The sequence below is a fragment of the Hypanus sabinus genome, chromosome 10, assembly GCF_030144855.1.
Source record: "Hypanus sabinus isolate sHypSab1 chromosome 10, sHypSab1.hap1, whole genome shotgun sequence".
NCBI classification, from domain to species: domain Eukaryota; kingdom Metazoa; phylum Chordata; class Chondrichthyes; order Myliobatiformes; family Dasyatidae; genus Hypanus; species Hypanus sabinus.
Genome location: NC_082715.1, coordinates 17,574,019 through 17,594,902, shown reverse-complemented (window position 1 = coordinate 17,594,902; position 20,884 = coordinate 17,574,019).

Sequence of the window (20,884 nt, the reverse complement as noted above, 5' to 3'; positions counted from 1 at the left end):
CCTGGTGTCAATATCTCTGAGGAGGCAACATATTGATGCAGTTATAAAGAAGGCGAGGCAGCCGCTACATTTCATTAAGAGATCGAAGAGATTTGATTTGTCAACTAAAACACTCAAAAGCCTTTATACATGTACCATGGAGAGCATTCTGAATGGCTGCATCTGCATCTGCATCTGGTATGGGGAGGCGTGGTGTGGGGGGGGGGGGTGGTTACTGTACAAGATCGAATAAGTTGCAGAAACTTGCAAAATTTTTCCCGTATAAGTTAATGCTTTACACCATTTCGGCTTAAGGAAGGTTTCATAGGAATGCTCCACCTTTGTAAAGGGGTCATACCTCTATACACGTACTTAATGTAACTCAGATTTTTTTCTCTATATTTATTTATCATGCATTTCATTGTACTGCTGCTGTAAAGTTAACACATTTCATGACCAGAAGACCTTAAGTCCATAAGTCATAGGAGCAGAATTAGGCCATTCAGCCCATCGAGTCCGCTCCATCATTTCATCACCATTCAACCCCATACACCTACCCTCTCACCCTATCACTTGATGCCCCAACCAATCAGGAATCTATCAACTTACGATTTAAATGTATCTGCGGACTTGGCCTCCGCCACAGTCTGTGGCAGAACATTCGACAGATTCACCACTCTTTGATAAAAAAAAAGTCCTCCTTATTACTGTTCTAAAAACAAGGATTTTCCCTTTTTAAGCAGTGTCATGTGAGGCACCTTATCAATTGCCTTCTGAAAGTCTAGGTAAGTGACATCCACTGCCTCACTTTTGTCCACTTCTGAGGCTGTGCCCTCAAGTTCTGAATACCCCCACCACAGGAAGCATTATCTTATCTGATCCGTTGAACATTCAGTAGGTTTCAATGCGATAGCCATGCCTTCTTCTAAATTCCAGTGAGTGCAGACCTAAAGCTGCCAAACACTCCTCATACATCAAGCCCTTCTTTTCCAGAATCATCGTCGTGAACCTCCGCTGGACCATCTCCAATGGCAATACATTCTTTCTGAAATGTGGGGCCCAAAACTGTTGACAATATTCTAAGTGCAGCCTGACTTAGTATCTTATAAAACTTTAGCATTATCTCCTTGCTTTTATATTTTATTCCCCTTGAAATTAATGCCAACATTGCATTTGCCTTCTTTACCACAGACTCAACCTGGGAATTAACCGAGGACTCCCAAGTCACTTTGCACCTCTGATGTTTGAGCCTTCTCCCCAGTAAGATAATAGTCCACACTATTGTTCCTTTTACCAAAATACATTATCATACATTTCCCATAACTGTATTCCATCTGCCACATTTTTGTGCCCATTCTTCCAATTTGTCTAAGTCCAGTTGCAATTGCATTGTTTCCTCAGCACTACCAACCCCTCCATCTATCCTATCATCTGCAAACTTTGCCACAAAACCATCAATTTCACTATCTAAATCATTGACAAACAATGTGAAAAGTAATGGTCCCTATACTGACCACTGAGGGACACCACTTGTCACTGGCAATCAACCAGAAAAGGCCTCTTTTAATCTCAATCACTGCATCCTGCCGGTCAGCCTTTCCTCAGTCCATGCCAGTATATTTTCTGTAACCCAATAGGATTTTATCTTGTTATGCAGCCTCATGTGTGGCACCTTATCAAACACCTTTGGAAAATCTAAGTAAGTGACATCCACTGCCTCCCCTTTGTCCACCCTGCTTGTTACTTCCACGAAGAACTCTAACAGATTTGTCAGGCAAGATTTCCCTTTACAGAAATATGCTGACTTGGAATTATTTTATCATTAGTCTCCAAGTATCCCAAAAACTCATCCTTAATAATGGACTCCAACACTTTCCCAACCACTGAGGTCAGGCTAACCAGCCTATCATTTCCACACTTTTGTCTTCCTCCCTTCTTAAAGAGTGGAGTGACATTTGGGGTTTTCCATTCCTCCTGGACCATGCCAGAATCAAGTAATCCTCGACAGATTATGACCAATGCATCAGTTATCTCTTCAGCAACCTCTTTCTGGACTCTGGAATGTAGTCCAGGTGGCTTATCCACCATAAGACCTTTCAGCTTGCCTAGCACTTTCTCCTTTGTAATAGCAATGGCATTCACTTCCGCTCCCTGACACTTACGGACCTCTGGCACAATGCTAGTGTCTTCCACAATAAAGACTGAAGCAAAGAACTTATTAAGTTCATCTGCCATTTCTTTGTCCCCTATTACTACCTCACCAGCATCATTTTACAGTGGTCCAATATCAACTCTCATCCCCCTTTTAGTCTTTATATAACTGAAAAAATTTTAAGTATCCTGCTTTATATTATTGGCTAGTTTGCCCTGATATTTGTTCTTTTCCCTTCTTATAGCTTTTTTAGTTGCCATTTGTTGGATTTTAATCAACCAACTTCCCACTCACTTTTGCTACCTGATATGCCTGTTCCTTGGTTTTTATGCAGTCCTTTACTTCTCTTGTCAGGTTGTCAGGTTGCCTACCCCGCCATTTGAGAACAACTTCTGTGGGAACTTCTTCTCCCGCACCTTGTGAACTATTCCCAGAAACTTCAGCCATCTCTGCTCTGCTGTCATCCCACCAGCATCCCCCTCCAATCCACCTGGGCAAGCTCCTCTCTCATGCCACTGTAATTCCCTTTATTCCATTGCGATACTGATAAATGTGAGTTATGCTTCTCCCTCTAATATTGCAGCATGAATTCAATCATATTATGGTCACTGTTTCCGATGGGTTCCTTTATGTTAAGCTAATAAAATTTGAGTTACTACACAACACCCAATCTAAGATAGTCTTTCCCTGAGTAGGCTCAAGCACAAACTGCTCTAAAAAGCCATCTTGTAGGCATTCAACAAACTCCCACTCTTGCGATCTAATGCCAACCTGATTTTTCCAATTCCCTGCCCCCATTACAACTCAGACATTACCCTTCTCACATGCCCTTTCTAGCTCCCTATGCAATCTCAGCCCCGCCTCTTGGCAACTATTTGGAGTCCTATATATGATTCCCATAATTATTTATGACATTTGCCTGTGATATTAAACCTGATTCTGATTCTATTTGCAGAATTTCATTGAGGCATTCCTGCATGAAACCAGATCTGCGGCTGTGGTCAGTAACCATAGACACCGCACTGATCTGACTGACTTAGCGCCTGTTGCCATGGCCATTGGCTCCTGGACTGGCTTTGTTGCCTTGGTGGCTTATGGCTGTGGACTCACTTTTAGGGTCTCTGCAGCTTCGTGTTTAATGTTCTGTGTGTTATTTGTTTACTTTTCGTTGTTTGCAAAAGATTTATTCTCTTTTTCCCTCCACGGCTGATGTCTTGTGTGGGGGATTTTCTTTAAGTGGTTCTATTGTGTTTCTTTGCTTTGTAGCTGTCTGGAAGATGAACTTCGCAGTTGTATGCTGTATACATACTTCGATAATGAACGCGCTTCAAACACGTTACAAGAAAGCAGCCTCCATCGTCAAAGACTCCTACCATCAAGGCCATGCCCTTTTCTTCCAACTACTATCGGCCAGGTGGTTCAGAAAGCTTAAGTCCCACCCCTCTATCAAGCTCCTGAACCATTGTGTATAACTTCATTCACCACTACTCTAGACAGATTCTATGATATACAAACTCACTTTCAAGGACTCTGTTATCAATAATATTTTTATTTGCACCATTGGTCTTCTTTTCACACACTGTACATTGTTTTTTTTAATCAGTCTTTGTAAAATTCTGGTGTATTTCTTATTTTCTTTCAAGTGTCTACAAGAAATGAATCTTCAGTAGTAGATGGCATGTATGAACTCTGATAATAAATTTATTTTGAATCCTGAAAACCTTCGTGAAGGATGAAAGGGGAATAAAAGCCCTTGAAACTTGCTTCAGTGGGTCCACTTTAAGATGAAGCATGAAGTGGAGCTGATTGACATTGATACTACAAGAGCTGTGAAGCCTTTAATGCCGGGTGCATTGGGATTGGTCCAGAGCTCAAGAAGATCCTAGACAAAGATAAATTGAGGCAAAAGAACATGAGACAATATGATAAGTTCTGCTTCTCCTATCTGATTGACTCTGAATCGGATTGATATTCCTTTCCAAAGGTTTAGTGATTGCGACAAACTGGGTGTCAATTTTCACAGACTGGTGATTAAAAGCCAAATGCTCATTACCTCTATGAAACCAAATGGCACCTGCACTGTTTCTGAGTCAGATTCCCCAGAAAATCGAAACCTCAAACATTACTTCAAATTCTCTGCGTATTTTCATAAGCTTTGAATAATGACAATTATCCAAATATTTGTAAACAAAAGAGATCCTGCAGATGTTGGAAATCCAGAATAACACTTACAAAATGCTGTAGGAACTACACATTTCAGGCAGAATTGCTGGAAAGGTGTATGGATTAGTCGGTTAATTGGTCACATGGGTATAATTGGGTAGTGCAAGCTCACTCAGCCAGAAGAATCTATTAGCATCCTATCTCTAAAAAATGAAATAAATAGACTTTATTTCAAATAAACACATTTCAAGCTGTTGCATCTGAGAAGATCCTAATGCAGGAATTGCAGTATTATTGATTCAGTATCAATAAAAACAAAGATTAGAATACTAATTGCCATGAAATTTCAGTACGCTGTCAAAGTCTTAGGCACATGTATATATAGCTAGGGAGCCCAAGACCTTTGCACAGTACAATAGTAATTTTATCTATTTATTCTGTACAGCTGCAAAAAAAAATCAAATTTTATGACATACAGTGCCTATGAAAAGTTTTCACCACCTTTGGAAGTTTTCATGTTTTATTGTTTTACAACATAGAATAACAGTGGATATAATTTGGCTTTTTTTTTGACACTGATCCGCAAAAAGATTCTTTCTTGTCAAAGTGAAAGCAAATTTCTAAATTTATTACAATTATTAAACACAAAATAATTGATGGCATCATTACTCACCCTCTTCAAGTCAGTATTTAGCAGATGCACCTTTGGCAGCAATTACAGCCTTGAGACTGTGTGGATAGGTCTCTATCAGCTTTGCACATCTGGACATTGCAATTTTACCTCATTCTTCTTTATAAAACTTCTCAAGCTCTGTCAACATGCATTGAGATTATGACTGAACAATCCATTTTAAGCCCACCTGCAAATTCGCAATTGGATCGAGGTCTAAGCTCTGACTTGCCCACTCAAGGATATTAACTTTGTTGTTTTTAAGCCATTCCTGTGTAGCTTTGACTTTACACTTGAGATCATTGTCTTGCTGGAAAACAAATTTTCTTCTAAGTCATAGTTATCTTGCAGACTGCATCAGGTTTTCTTCCAGGACTTTCCTGTATTTTTCTGCATTAATTTTCCCCTCTACCTTCACAAGCCTACCTTCACCACACTTCACAGTAAGGATGGTGTGTTTTTGCTCTGTGCGGTGTTTGGTTTACACCAAACATAGTGTTTAGTCTGATGGCTAAAAAGCTCAATTTTGGTTTCATCGACCATAAAACCCTCTTCCAGAGTAGGAATGGTACCAAGTTTCCTACATTTGTGGACAATTCCTCTTACTGAGGACTGATGAACACTCAGGTCTTTAGAAATGATTTATAGCTTGATGCATCTCTACCTTAGACCTTAGAAGAATCTCTAAGGTCCTCTAAAAGTTGTTTTGATCAAGGAAAGAGATCTTTCTTGAGACCAGCAGGAATGACCTTGTAGGTTTCTCCTGGGCTCAATTTCCATCACTGCCTGTAAGGAGTTGGTACATTCTGACCATGACTGCTTGGGTTTCCTCCTGGTGCTCCGGTTTCCTCCCAAAGTCCAAAGGCATACCAGTCGGTAGTCTAATTGAACATTGTAAACTTCTGTGATTAGGCTAGGATTAAATCAGCGGGATTGCTGGTTGGTGTGGCTGAAAGGGCTGGGACAACCTGCTCCATGCTGTAATATCAGTAAATAAAAAGATAAAAATCCAGGGGTCTTCCATACTTCAAAAGGTGAAAACTGATTAAATGTAACAATAGCTTGCATTAGATTGCAACAATTCCCATTACTCATCTTAATATGAGACGGAGCATAAGTTGACATTAGAGTGACAGATGACAGATGATCCAGCTATCCAGCTTCTCAACAAAACTTACTCAGGGGTAATACCCTAACTGTCCCACCACGATATCCGTCAGATGGTCTTTCTTGCTCTCCTTTTTCTGTTGACATTTATTTATATCTGATTATTGATGTCTGAGAGTGTTACTGTTCTTCTCATTGGTCAACGTTTCAAAGGTTCCAAAGTTCATTTATTATCAAAGTATTCAACTCTGGAATTCTTTAGTTCTCTGGGTAGCCATGAAACCAAGAAAAAAAAGAAAGGCAGCACGTTCATCAACCCCCCCCCTTCAAATCCCACCTCCTGAACAGAAATTGAGTCAAATAGATCAGGTACATCAACCCTCAGATCCCTCCACCAGCACACAAAAAAAACACAAACAAAATGGATCAGGCACATCGACCCTCAAAATCCTCACCCCGCACAAAAAATACTGAGAATATCAAGCGAAAGAATATAGAATATAAAAAAAAGACTAATAAGATGAGTCTATAGTCTAAAGTCCAAATCCAAAATGCAGAAAAAACCTGGACAACACTCCCCACAACAGCAGGTTTTCCCCTCTATGGTACAGAACAAGCAATCAGAAGGCAAGCAGCCAGTGCTCACCCTTTTGCACTCCTTCAATCTCCCTCCTTGCTTTAATTGGCAAACAATGGGAGCTTTCATCAGCAAAGTGGAGCCAAATATCAGCTTAACCACTGCGAGGTTCATTTATGCTGCCTCCTGGAATTTTCTCAGAGACCGCAGAGGGTTGGAACTCCCAAACGATTTCCCATCTCCTGCACTCACTTTGATGTTTCAATCGCCCTTGTCGCTTTAATTGGCGAACAGTGGAAGTTTTAATCTGCAAAATATGGCCAGACATCAGTTTGCATGCCATCCTGCAGCCTTCTCACCATGAGGTTAGTTCACGCTGCCTCTGCCTCCTACAATCCTGTTGGAGACTGCAGAACACTGAAGGACCCAAACGTTCTTAAACAGCAAACCACAGGCTCCAACAGTTCCAGGATCACATTTGAGAAGAGAAACAAGCATAAAAGACATAAAAGAAGTGATAAAGATGGTTTCATGACCAATGCAGAAGATGTTGAACAAAGGAGAATTGTATACAAGCAACAACTTGACCAGGAGAACATGGGAATTGTTGATTCCTCATGACTGTTTCACTATTGGCTTTGTAGCTTCATAACTGTGGACTCACCTTCGTGAACTTCAGTTCTGAAAGTTATTTGCTTACTTTTATTGTTTGCATAATTTGCTTTTTATTCTGCACATTTGATGTTTGATTGTCTGATTTTTTCTATGGATTCAATTGGGTTCCTTTATTTTATGGTTGCCTGTAAGGAGATGAATCTCAAAGCCATGTACATACTTTGATAATAAGTGTAGAGTACTGTGCAAAAGTCTTAGGCACATACATATAGCTGGGGTGCCTCAGAGTTCTGCACAGTACTGTAGTTATTTTATGCATTGCACTGTACTGCTGTCACAAAAAGAAACAAATTTCATGACATATGTGAATGATGATAAACCTGATTCTGATATGGGTCTCTATTGTGGACTGAGAGACAATAAACCAATTGTTTGGAATCAACTGACCTTGCCTGGTGTCTCAGGATTGGTTGCATCTGCACCCCTTCACCCCCCAGCCTGCACTTCTCTGTCACCTGTCCCACACCCCTCCCGTGATGCTTCACCCCACCATTCTCAGCGATCTTTGCTCCTGCCAGATTTACAAACTTGCTCTTCAATCAACAGTGACAAACACAATGGTGAAAAAGTCTTAGGCACCCGAGCTGTAAATGTACCTCAGACTTTTGAACAATACCATATTCAGCTCTGTTGCCACAAGGATTGTTACAGAAAATCATTCCTACCAAATATAATAAGCACATAAGCAAATCTCTGTGTGGCAGGAGAACACACATCATAGTACAATAGTCTCTGCATTATTATTTCATACATTAGTATTGCACATTATTGCAAATTGGTAAATTATTATTGTGTATATTTTCATTCTATATTATTAGTTCAGATCGACACACTGTTAAGTGTGTTTTTAAATGGTGCTGCTGTAGGGAAAGAAATTCCCACTCGGGATCAATAAAGTACTTATTATTATTATTATTATTATTATTATTATTACTTTGAATGCTAATATGTTGGCTGGTATTGTGTTGTCTGTTGTGGTATTGTTCTGTGTTTTATGCTTGGCATCAAACCACAATCATTTTTGATATGATTCACATGCTAGCAGTAAAATGATTCTGATCAGTTTAGAAATACCTCAAAGTGTTGTTTAGAAGAATTTCAGCTGTGCTGGAAGTGTGTGTTAAACATGTCAGCTTGTCATCCCATCATGTCTGTGGCAAGTCTGTATACTGAGCAATCTGTGCTTGAAGAACAGTATTGAGGGAGGGTGACGAAGCACAGCCTTGGTCAATGACTCTGTCCCACACTCAAAGTACGTGGATGGGTGATGAAGGACATCCATGGATGCCGGACTGTCCCAGGACTCGGGGATTGGATTTCTTTGTGAGCTGGAGGGGGTGAGGGCCATTCAGTTGGTACAGCTGGAGTTCAAACTTAGAATTCATGGTCTTGTCATTGGCTAGTCAAGGGGATGATACCAAAGATTGGAGCCCAAATATTGATTGCAAGTTCAGAAGTTGATGGCCAATAGCCAAATTCTGGAGGCCCGGAGATCTGTACTGGGGTTGGAGGATTATATTGAGTGGGAAGGAGGGAAGGGGTTTATTTTGCTGTTCACTCTTTTCCATAGATGCTGCCTGGCCTGCTGAGTTCCTCCAAAATTTTGAGTGTGTTGCTTTGGATTTCCAGCATCTGCAGAATCTGCAGGTGGTCATTATTTTGCTGTTTTTGTTTTCTTGCTTGTTGTGTTCTCTGTTGTTCTGCTGAGCCGCATTGGAGATCTGGAATGGGTGCCAAAACTTGCAGGCGACCCTCAGCACATCCTGAGGTTTTGCTGGTTGTTAGACAATACATTTCACTGCACTTTTCAATGTACATTAGATAAATAAATCTGAACCTGAAATTGAATCCATCTATCAAGACACAAACCTATCTGAGGCTGTTAATTTGGTTGATTTTTCTGTCCATATTTTATGATCACTGAGGTGAGTAACAGTAGAATGCAGGCAACAAGTGATCTATGTCATTGTGACATCAGGGCTTCCCAAATACTGCTGAAGAAGGTTTGGGACCAACTCTAGCCACAGTGCACGGCTCTCGGAGAGAATGAATACTCAGGGGTGTATGCTATAAAGGTTTGTTTGTTTATGTATTGATTGAGGTACTGTGGAGGATAGTCCCTTCTGACCCTTGAAGCCACTCTGCTCTGCAATCCCCTAATTTAATTCTAACCTAATCACAGGACAATTTACAATGACCGATTAACTTACTAACTGGTCCATCTTTGGACTGTGGGAGGAAACTGGAGCACTCGGAGGAAACCCATGCAGTCAGGGGTAGAATGTACAAACTCCTGACAGGAAATGGAAGGAAATGAACCCGGGGCATCCATACTGCAAAGCGTTGTGTGAACAATTACGTGGCCATGCCACCCTTTCTAAGTGAGTTTAGAGCTGCGTGCATCCAGAAGAGAGAAAGGTGACCTGAGTTCTGCTGGTGATGCACTCTTGCAGAAGAGTGTGGAATACTCTTTGATGTTCTGGAGCTGCACCTACCGAGGTGAATTGGGAACATTTCATTGCATTTAAGATTTTCACACCATAAGTCAGCGAATTTTTTGTCTTTGTTGGTCTCCGCTCTTGCTGTGAAAGGAGAACATCTTTGTCCCTTCATTAGGGCAGAGAGTACATGTGGTATTAGGGGCTTTGCTATTGTCTGTTTGAAGGGTGGAGGGTACTGATGCTATTTTTCGCTTAAGTAAGTGGGGACAGGGAGGATCATTGTTTAGCTGCTGCTTGTGCATGAGAGGGGGTGGAATGGGAAGATTTAGGGCTCTAACACTTTTACTGTTGCTCATTCTTTGGGGCACTCTTCTGTTTTCTGCGGATGCCTGTGAAGAACAAGAATTTCATTTTGTATATGTGTACGTTCTCTGATATTTAATGGATCTATTGAACTATTGAATGTGTGCTTTTTATAAGAGAAAAACCAGAACCTGAGTTCATCACTGCAGAGCACCTGGTAGTCATGGTGATCGTGAACCTCAACTAATTACATTTGTGGTTCAAGATGATCCTCAGGCTTGTTACAATGAGTGTTTCTCTGTTTATTCGTTCATAGGCTGTGAATGATGCTGTCCAGGTTACCATGGGTGCTACAGTATCATAGCAGTTAGCATAACAGTATTACAGCGCTGGTGAACTGGGGGCTCAATTCTGCCATTGCCTGTAAGGAATTTGTTGCTTCTGTCTGTGACTGTGTGGGCTTTCTCTAGATTCTCCATTACACTCCCATAAGTGAGTAGGCTAATTGGTATTTATGTTCTGCCTGTTACGCTGCTGGCGTTTAGGGCTGCAGTAAAGATCCTCCATCTCTGTCCGTATTGAAAGATTCTTCATTGCTGTTTCTGTAACAGTTGTGTTTTCCCAGTCAGGGTTGTTAGCCCTGAGCTAAACCCCCAAACCTGGAGGATCAGTGGGGTACTCTTAGAAACCCAGAGGACTAGTGGACCACTCTAAGTCTGGCCTCTACCTTTTGAACTGTTTGGCATAAGTGACCCTACCAAGAGCCAAAGCATAAAGCCCTGGCTCCAGCCAACATAGATCTCTGGATTTTTGAGGCTCGCAAGCCTCCAAACCCAGTGACAAGGTGATGCACCATCAATAACTCTCGGAGACGTGAGGCGAGATATAGGCTTTTATTGGCTGGAAGAAAGAACAAGCAGCAAATGACCACCACACTACATCCTGGACACTGAGGCCGGGGCTGTGTCTCCAATCACCTTTATACCAGGGTCCATGGGAGGAGCCACAGGAGCAGTCAGCGGGGTGGGGGGGGGGCGTGTCCAGACAGGTATATGTAGTTCACCACACAAGGTTGTGATCTTCTCGGAGGAGGTTAAGTGGTGACATGGGTATAATTGGGTGACACAGACTTGTTAGGCCAGAAGATCCTGTTACCAGGCTGTATCTCCAAAGAGATAAAACACAAAATTATATTGTTTATCTCTAATTACCCTGAGTTGAAGAGACCATTAAGAAGCAACCACGTTTCCAGGGTGTGGATAAGAGAAGGTGACTGCCTTTCCTGAGCAACAAGCGTTTTAAAGAGAATGCAGTTTCTTTCATTATCACAATTATTGAATTGTTTTGATTAATTTATTTAGCAGATTTTAATTTCTCCAGATATTGTGGTTTAATTTGTACCCAGATCTCCAGATTGTAAATCCAGGTCTCTGGATTAGTATTCAGAAATAAAAAAAACACTGTTTTACAATCAATGAGAAATGAGAGGGCCCTTTCATTCCCAAATAATAGTTTCCTGGTACTTTTGAGATATCACTTGTGAGTTATCAGCCAAGCCGAACGTTGATCTGGTTTTGTTGTAAGCTGGCATGGAGTGTTTCATTTCCTCTTCTATGTTGATGGTAAACATGTGGGGGGCTTTCATGACCTTTTCATCTTTTGTCTCCTCCCCATCCTCTCAATGTGTTACTACAGATGAGGACCTGTCTACACTATGGTAAGAGTGAAATTGGTACAGAAGAAGCCCTCCCCCCACCTTTTCACCCTGACTTCTCATCTTTTTTTTCCCCAGTCCTGATCAGAATCAGAACCAGAATCAGGTTTGTTATGACCGGCATGAGTGGTGAAATTTGTTAACTTAGCAGCAGCAGCAACTCAATGCAATACGTGATAATATAGCAAGGAAGAAAATAGAAATAGAAGAGAAAAGGAAAAGTAAATCAGTTACAGTAGTAGATATACACTTATTGAACAGATTGAAAATAGTGCACAAGCAGAAATAATATATATTAAAAAAGCGATGTAGTGTTCATGGGTTCAATGTTCATTTAGGAATTTTATAGCAGAGGGGAAGAAGCTGCTCCAAGATTGCTATGTTTTTTTTCTTCAGGTTTCTGTACCTCCTTCCTGACAGTAACAATGAGAAGAGGGCATGTCCTGGGTGATGGGGTTGTTAATAATGGAGATTAGCCCTTCTGAGTCACCACTCCTTGAAGATGCCTGGGGTACTTCGAAGGCTAGTACCCAAGATGGAGCTGACTAATTTTGCAATCTTCTGCAGCTTCTTTCAGTCCTGTGCAGTAACAACCCCCATGCTCCCAATACCAGATGGAGATGCAGCCTGTCAGAATGCTCTCCACTGTACATCTATAGAAGTTTTCAAGTGTGGCACTGAGTATATGTCCATGGTGCAGAAGGGAAAGAGGGAGAAGACAGGAGCAGTGAAGATAAGGGAATCAATAGTCAGAGGAACAGACAGGAGCTTCTGTGGACATGAACAGGACACCCGGATGGTATGATTCCTCCCAGGTGCCAGGGTCAGAGAAATCTCGGATTGTGTCCACACCATTTTGGAGGGGGAGGCACCAGCCAGATGTCTTGGCACATATTGGTCCTTGTGGGTTGAGTTAAGAAACTGTGAGGGTCAAAGGACCCTGATAATAGTTATATACAGGCCTCCCAGCAGTAGCTGAGATGTGGACTACAGATTACAATGGGAAATAGAAAAGGCTTGTCAAAAGGGCAATGTTATGATAGTCATGGGAGATTCTAACATGCAGGTAGTTTGGGAAAATCAGGTTGATATTGGATATCAAGAGAGTGAATTTGTTGAATGCCTGCAAGTTTTCTTTAGAGCATTTTTTGTTGATCCTACAACACAATCACCTATACTGGATTGGGTGTTATGTAATGAACCTGAAGCCATTTGGGAGCTTACGGTAAAGGAACCCTTAGGAGACAGTGATCACAATATGATTGAATTCAACTTGAAATTTGACAGGGAGAAAGTAAAGTCTGATATAGCAGTATTTCAGAGGAGTAAAGGAAATTCCACTGGTATGAGAGAGGAGTTGGCCAAAGTAAATCGGAAGGAGATGCTGGCAGGGATGATAGCAGAGCAGCAATCATGTGAGTTTCTGGGCAAACTGAGGAATGTGCAGGATATATGTATTCCAAATATGAAGAAATACTAATTTGGCAAAATAGTACTACCGTGGCTCACAAGGGAAGTCAAAACTAACATAAGAGCAAAGGAGAGGGCATACAACAAAGCAAAAACTGGCAAGAAGCTAGAGGATAAGGAAGCTTTTAAAACCCTACAGGAAGCAAATAAAAGAATCAACAGGAGGGAAAAGATGAAATGTGAAAGCAAGCTAGAAAACTATATCAAGGTGGATAGAAATGCTTTTTCAAGTGTGTAAAAAATAAAAGACAGATGTGAGTGGATATAGGCCTGCTAGAAAATGAGGCTAGAGAAATAACGGGGCACAAGGAGATGGCAGATGAACGAAATGAAATTTTGAAACAGTCTTCGCTGTGGAAGACATTAGAAGTATGACTGATGTTGTAGAATGTGAAGGAAGAGAAGTGGGTGCAGTTACTGTTAAAAGAGAGAAGGTGCTCAAAAAGCTGAAAGACCTAAAAGTACATAAGTCACCCAGACCAGAGGAACTGCACGCTAGGGTTCTGAAAGAGGTAGCGTTAGAGGTTGTGGTGACATTATAGACAATAGACAGTAGGTGCCGGAGTAGGCCATTCAGCCCTTCTAGCCAGTACCGCCATTCACTGTGATCATGGCTGATCATACACAATCAGTACACCGTTCCTGCCCTCTCCCCATATCCCTTGACCCCGCTATCTATAAGAGCTCTATCTAACTCTCTCTTAAATGCATCTAGAGACTTGGCCTCCACTTCCTTCTGGGGCAGAGCATTCCACATATCCACCACCCTCTGAGTGAAAAAGTTTTTCCACATCTCTGTTCTAAATGGCCTACCCCTTATTCTTAAACTGTGGCCTCTAGTTCTGGACTCACCCATCAGCAGGAACATGCTTCCTGCCTCCAGTGTGTCCAATCCCTTAATAATCTTATATGTTTCAATCAGATCCCCTCTCATCCTTCTAAATTCCAGTGTATACAAGCCCAGTCGCTCCAATCTTTCAACATATGACAGTCCCGCCATTCCGGAAATTAACCTTGTGAACCTACGCTGCACTCCCTCAATAGCAAGAATGTCCTTCCTCAAATTTGGAGACCAAAACTGCACACAATACTCCAGGTGGGGTCTCACCAGGGCCCTGTACAGCTGCAGAAGGACCTCTTTACTCCTATACTCAATTCCTCTTGTTATAAAGGCCAGCATGCCATTAGCTTTCTTCACTGCCTGCTGTACCTGCATGCTTGCTTTCATTGACTGATGTACAAGAACACCTAGATCTCGTTGTACTTCCCCTTTTCCTAACTTGACTCCATTTAGATAGTAATCTGCCTTCCTGTTCTTGCCACCAAAGTGGATAACCTCACATTTATCCACATTAAACGGCATCTGCCATACATTAGAAACGATCCTTCAAAAATCATTGGACTCTGGCATGGTGCCAGTTGACTGGAATATTGCAAATGTCACTCCACTCTTTAAGAAAGGAGGAAGGCAGCAGAAAGGAAACTGTAGACCATTTGGTCTGACATCAGTGGTTGGGAAGATGTTAAGAATCAATTGTTAAGGATGAGGTGATGGAGTACTTGGTGACACAGGACAAGATAGGACAAAGTCAGCATGGTGTCCTTCAGGGAAAATCCTGCCTGATGAACCTGTTGGAATTCTTTGAGGAGATTACAAGTAGGATAGATAAAGGAGATGTAGTGGATGTTGTACATTTAGACTTTCAGAAAGCCTTTGACTATCTACCACACATGAGACTGCTTACCATGTTGAGAGCTCATGGTATTACAGGAAAGTTACTAGCATGGTTACAACATTGGCTGATCGGTAGTACGCAGCGAGTGGAAATAAAAAGGATCCTTTTCTGGTTGGCTGCCAGTGACTACTGGTGTTCCGCAGGGGTTGCTGTTGTGACTACTTCTTTTTATGCTGTATATCAATGATTTAGATGATGGAATAGATGGCTTTGTCGCCAAGTTTGCAGATGATATGAAGATTGGTGGAGGGTCAGGCAGTGTTGGGGAAACAGGAAGGCTGCAAAAAGACTTAGACATATTAGGAGAATGGGCAAGAAAATGGCAGATGATGGAAAATGCATTGTCATGCACTTTGCTAGAAGAAATAAATGTGCAAATTATTTTCTAAATAGGGAGAAAAAAAGTGGACTTGGGAGTCCTTGTGCAGAACACGCTGAAGGTTAATTTGCAGGTTGAGTCAGTGGTGAGGAAGGCAAATGCAATGTTAGCATTCATTTCAAGAGGTCTAGAACACAAGAGCAGGGATGTGATGCTGAGTCTTTATAAGGCACTGGTGAGGCCTCACCTTGAGTATCCCAAACAGTTTTGGGCCCTACATCTTAGTAAAGATTTTCTGGCATTGAAGAGGATACAGAAAGGTTCATAAGGATGATTCCAGGAATGAAATGGGTGTCATACAAGGAATGTTTGTTGGCTTTGGATCTGTACTTGTTGGAATTTAGAAGGATGAGGGGTATTTCATTCATACTTTTTGAATATTGAAAGGCCTAGACAGAGTAGATGTGGAAAGGATGTTTTGCATGCTGGGGGTGTCTAGAAAGAACAAGAGGGCATAGCCTCAGGATAGAGGGGCACCCATTTAAAATGGAGAAATTTCTTTAGTCAGAGGGTGGTGAATTTGTGGAATTTGTGACTACAGACTACTGTGGAGGCCAGGACATTGGGTTTATTTAAGGCAGAGATGGATAAGTTCTTGATTGCCCTTGGCATCAAAGGTTAAGGGGAGAAGGCTGGGGAGTGGGGATGAGGAGGGGAAAAACAGATACAATGGGCCAAATGGCCTAATTCTGCTCCTGTGCCTTACGGTCTTATAGTCTTACAGTTTTAGTTTGCAAACCAAATCTCTTCAAACTCGAAATATAGCCACTGTCTTGTCTTCTTTATAGCTGCATCAATATGTCGGGACCAGGTTAGATCTTTAGAGATCTTGACACCCAGGATCCTAAAATTTCTCACTCTCCCTTCTGATCCCTCTAAGAGGATTGGTTCGTGTTCCCTCGTCTCATTCTTCCTGAGGTCCACAATCATCTCTTTTGTCCCACTGACGTTGGGTGCAAGGTTGCTGTGACACCACTCATCTGTCTGATATATCTCACTCCTCTACGCTGTCTCATCTCCATCTCAGATTATACCAACAATGGTTGTATCATCAGCAAATTTATAGATGGTATTTGAACTAATCCTAGCCACACCGTCATGGATGCAGAGAGAGTAGAGCACACGCCTAAGGTGCACCAGTGTTGATCATCAGCGAGGAGGAGATATTATCACCAATCCACACAGTTTGCAAGTCTTGGCCTGAAACATTGACTCCTTACTCTTTTCCATAGATTCCTGCCTGTCCTGCTGTGATCCTTCTGCATTTTGTGTGTGTTGCTCTGATTTCCAACCTCTGAAGATTTTCTCGGTTTATGGTACAGAAGATGACAGTAGGCCAACATTTTTCTTATGTTTCCATGTTTTGACTACAGGTTGGTCCTCCCAATGCATTCTCTGAATTATGACATCAGTCATGACCTCCATACTGCAGTGGGTACCCCTTTGCCTCTCATTGTAGTTGTTGAAATGCTTGTGTATAAAGCCAAATGTTTAAAGGTAGCCATTATCCCCATTAGTGCCTGGTTTTTGGCAGAGGAAGGTCCGATGTGAATCTATCAATGGACCATGATCACAAGACCATGATTGCCCATGTCATTCAACCTGGCACATAATGAGGATAATGATTAAAGGAAATTTCATTCTCCTTTTCTTGAAACTCAGTGACAAAATTTCACCTGACATCTTGTATTTCTTCCTCCTCTGTCCCCACCTTCTTACTTTGACTTCTCTTCTTCCTTTCCAGTTCTAACGAAGAGTCTCAGCCCAAAACATCGACTGTTTACTCTTTTCCATTGATGCTGCCTGGCCTGATGAGCTCCTCCAGCATTTTGTGTGTGTTCCTATACAAACCCACAAGTTATTTTCAAATATTCATCTCTTCCTAACAGGAATATTAGTCTTATTCTTCCGCAAATGTATCTTTTAAGTGATTTGTATCTATGCTGCTGTAATTCTAAATAAAAATCTAAATAAGACCATAAGATCATAAGACATAGGAACAGAATTAGGCCATTCAGCTCATTGAGTCTGCTCCACAATTTCATCATGGCTGATCCCAGATCTGACTCAACTCCGTACACCTGCCTTTTTGTTATATCCTTTGATGCTATGACCGATAAGGAAACTATTGACTTCCGCCTTAACTATACCCACAGACCTGGCCTCCACCACAGTCTGTGGCAGAGCATTCTACAGATTCACTACTCTCTAGCTAAAAATCATCCTCCTTATCTCTGTTCTAAAAGGTTGCCCATCAATTTTAAGGCTGTGCCTTCTAGTTCTGGATACCCCCCATCATAGGAAACATTCTCTCCATATCCACCTTATCTAGTACTTTCAACGTTCGGTAGGTTTCAATGAGATCCCACTCGCATTTCTCTAAATTCCAATGAATACAGGCCCAAAGCTGCCAAATACTCCTTCACTCTCGGAATCATCCTTGTGAACCTCCTCTGGACTCTCTCCAATGCCAACACATGATTTCTGAGATATGGGACCCAAAACTGTTGATTTACCTACATTTGGAGTATTCGCTAAATCTTCTTGTCTATTTTTTATCCTGTCAGTTTCCCAGCAGGAAGCTTATGAATTTTGAAAAGCTCCCCTGAAACAGGAAAACTGTTTTTATCAACCTAAAGGAAATGAATATGAAAAGTTTGAACACTTTTGATGCAAAAGAATCATAATTTCGCCCATGTGTTCACATAGCAGAGAAACAGCATTCGTGCTAAAGTAAATAAAATTGTTGCTTTTGCTGTGATAAAAAATCATTTTCATACTTAGAGACACAAATCGCAATAAACTGACAGCTGAACACTGCAATATCTCACAAGTAAACTAAAAACAAGTACAACTAAAAACAATAGAAAACAGCATTACATTAAATAATATTTATATTGGTTTCAATATCAAAATTAATGTAATGTGCAAGAATATATTAGGAATTAGCTACAATGCTTATGTTTAACATTTGCAGAGTTTTGGAGAAATCATTATTTGAAAGAGTCTCAACGACATGACTCAAAAAAGCGACATTTAAAGTAAGTTAAATAGTTAAGTATATACTTACTGTCATTTATGGTTTTTTACTATTATGCATTGCATTGTACTGCTGCCACAAAAACAACAAATTTCACAACATGTGCCAGTGATATTAAACCTGGTTCTGAACAGTGAAACTGACTGTGGTCCTAACAGCCTTCAGAGACGTACCTTCAACCACAAGGGAGAAGGAAATGCTGAGTAGCGTACGTAGATGATTCATCGTAAAGCTAAAATGCTTTGCCAGCTTGGACAGCTAAATTATAATACCTTATGCCAGTCTGCTGCTGAAGATAAATCAAAATGCGTAACTTCAGAAGCTTACTGAATGCTGCGTGTCGTTAGTAAATCAAAGGTGAAATGTAACACATGCCTGCTGCTGTAGCTAATGCAATCCAGACTTACAGGCTTCTGTTAGTTGATGCATTTGCACTAGGATGGATCCAGCATCAGTTTGATTTTTCCAATCTATCTGCATATTGAAATCCCTATGACAAATGTAACACTGCCTTTTTGACTTGCTTTTTTTTATTTCCCACTGTAATTTGCAGACCACATCCTGGCGACTGTTTGGAGTCCAGTTTATAACTCCCATCAGTGTTTTCTTATTCTTAAATCTACCCACAAGGGCTTTACATCTTCCATTCCTATGTCACCTCTTTCTAAAGGTTAAATGATTTGGACTAGGACTAAAGAGAAAGTAAAATACCTTTATATTATCAACAAACTCTTGTGTACTCAGAAAACAGAAGAAACTGTAAATGCAGAAACTGTAAAAAGAAACTATTTCAACAGGTCAGATAAGATTTTGAGGTGACTTTTGTTTGTTACGTGTGCAACAAAATGTACAGTGAACTGCCTCATTTTGTGTCAATGACAAACACAGTCATAGGATTGTGCAGGGGCAGCCTGCAAGTGTCGCCGTATTTCCGCCGTCAACACGGCACTCCCACAACTCGCTGATGCTAAACTGTACATCGTTGGAATCTGGGAGGAAACCAGCGCACCTGTAGGAAATTCATGTGGTCACGGGAAAAGATTACAAACTCCTTACAGACAGTGGCAGAAATCGAACTCCAATCGGTGAATGCTGGCATTGTAAAGCGAATGGTGCCCGCACTATTCAGGTTCTAGCAGCATCAGGACTGAGAGAGGAAAGAGGGCCTGTATAAATGGGTGAGGTGAAAGGAGATTTAATTCACCTAGCTTTCTCCCTGGACAGAAGCATAGTTGCCAATGGATACAACAGCGGCTGCTTGGTGTTATTAACTCAATTTCTTTGTCAAGCTAGCTGAACAAAAAGATGGGATTTACTTTTGTTTAAAGTATTTAAACTTAATCTACAGAAAACTATGATAAACTTTTTTCAGACGCGTGGACCCAGGAGCAGAGTAAACACAGGAATCGATAGTAGAAATTAACGAATGGAGAATAGTACTAGGAATAATCAAATTAAGATTTCACTTATTTGGGACTTGAGCACACAGAACAGCAGTTCACGCAGAACTCGAATCCAGGACTCTGTGAATAGCGCTGGTCCAGATTAGCCTTAACTAGAACATAAAACTCAGGAGACCTGTGTGGGCCAAAATCAAAAAATAATCACTTAAGAACGAGAAGTATAAGGAAGTTCTATTCTAGTAATGAGTGTCACGACAAACACAGTGACAGCTTAGTGATAAAAGTAGTCATTAAACAACTCTGATAAACTCAAGTTAATGACTTTCAGGTGCAGCGAGACCTGTCACTACCTAATGGTCCTTGCTGGTCTGAAGGGATCTTGGCATTGTTAGCTACTTGCTTGAATATCCTGTTCTTTGGCTCAGTGTCAATTCTTGTCTTGGCATAACTCTGTGATGTGCTTTTCTAATTTCATGAATCACTTTCTGCTTTTGTTTTATTGCATTAATAACAATACCCAGTGAAGCAAAGCCATACAATGCTTTTGAAGCTCTGTCAAACTATAAAAATAAATTTTACAAACAAGTGATCATCTGGAAATCTGCCTGTTAGTCATCTACATCAAGAGTGTATCAATGAACCTGAATTCCTGATATATTCTCATCAGCAGAACTCTGAGTCAGAAATCTGTAAACACAGACTCTCAACAGCTTCCAAGCCCCAATAGGTAATGCCTCAATGTTCTTCTACAAACTGGACTACAGATTTTTAAAATTTATTCACTTGCATGATGTCGGCATCGCCAGCTAAATGTGTGATGGCCTCTCTGTAATGTTCCGCTGCTGAGGTAATGGTTTCTCTGTTGCAGCAATGCTTGGGTTATGATGAGAGGTAATGGGCATGTTAGTCAATAAGCAGAATGTTGTTCCTTCTTGTGGGCCTGGGAGCAGGGATTTTGCGGTCTTTTGTTGGGGAGAGATGAAGAGAGAGGACGTGAATGGAGAGAGTTGGTAGACCACCGGATGGAGTGGACCGAGGAACGAGGGTCTGAGGTTTGGCTACACTCGGAGGAGAC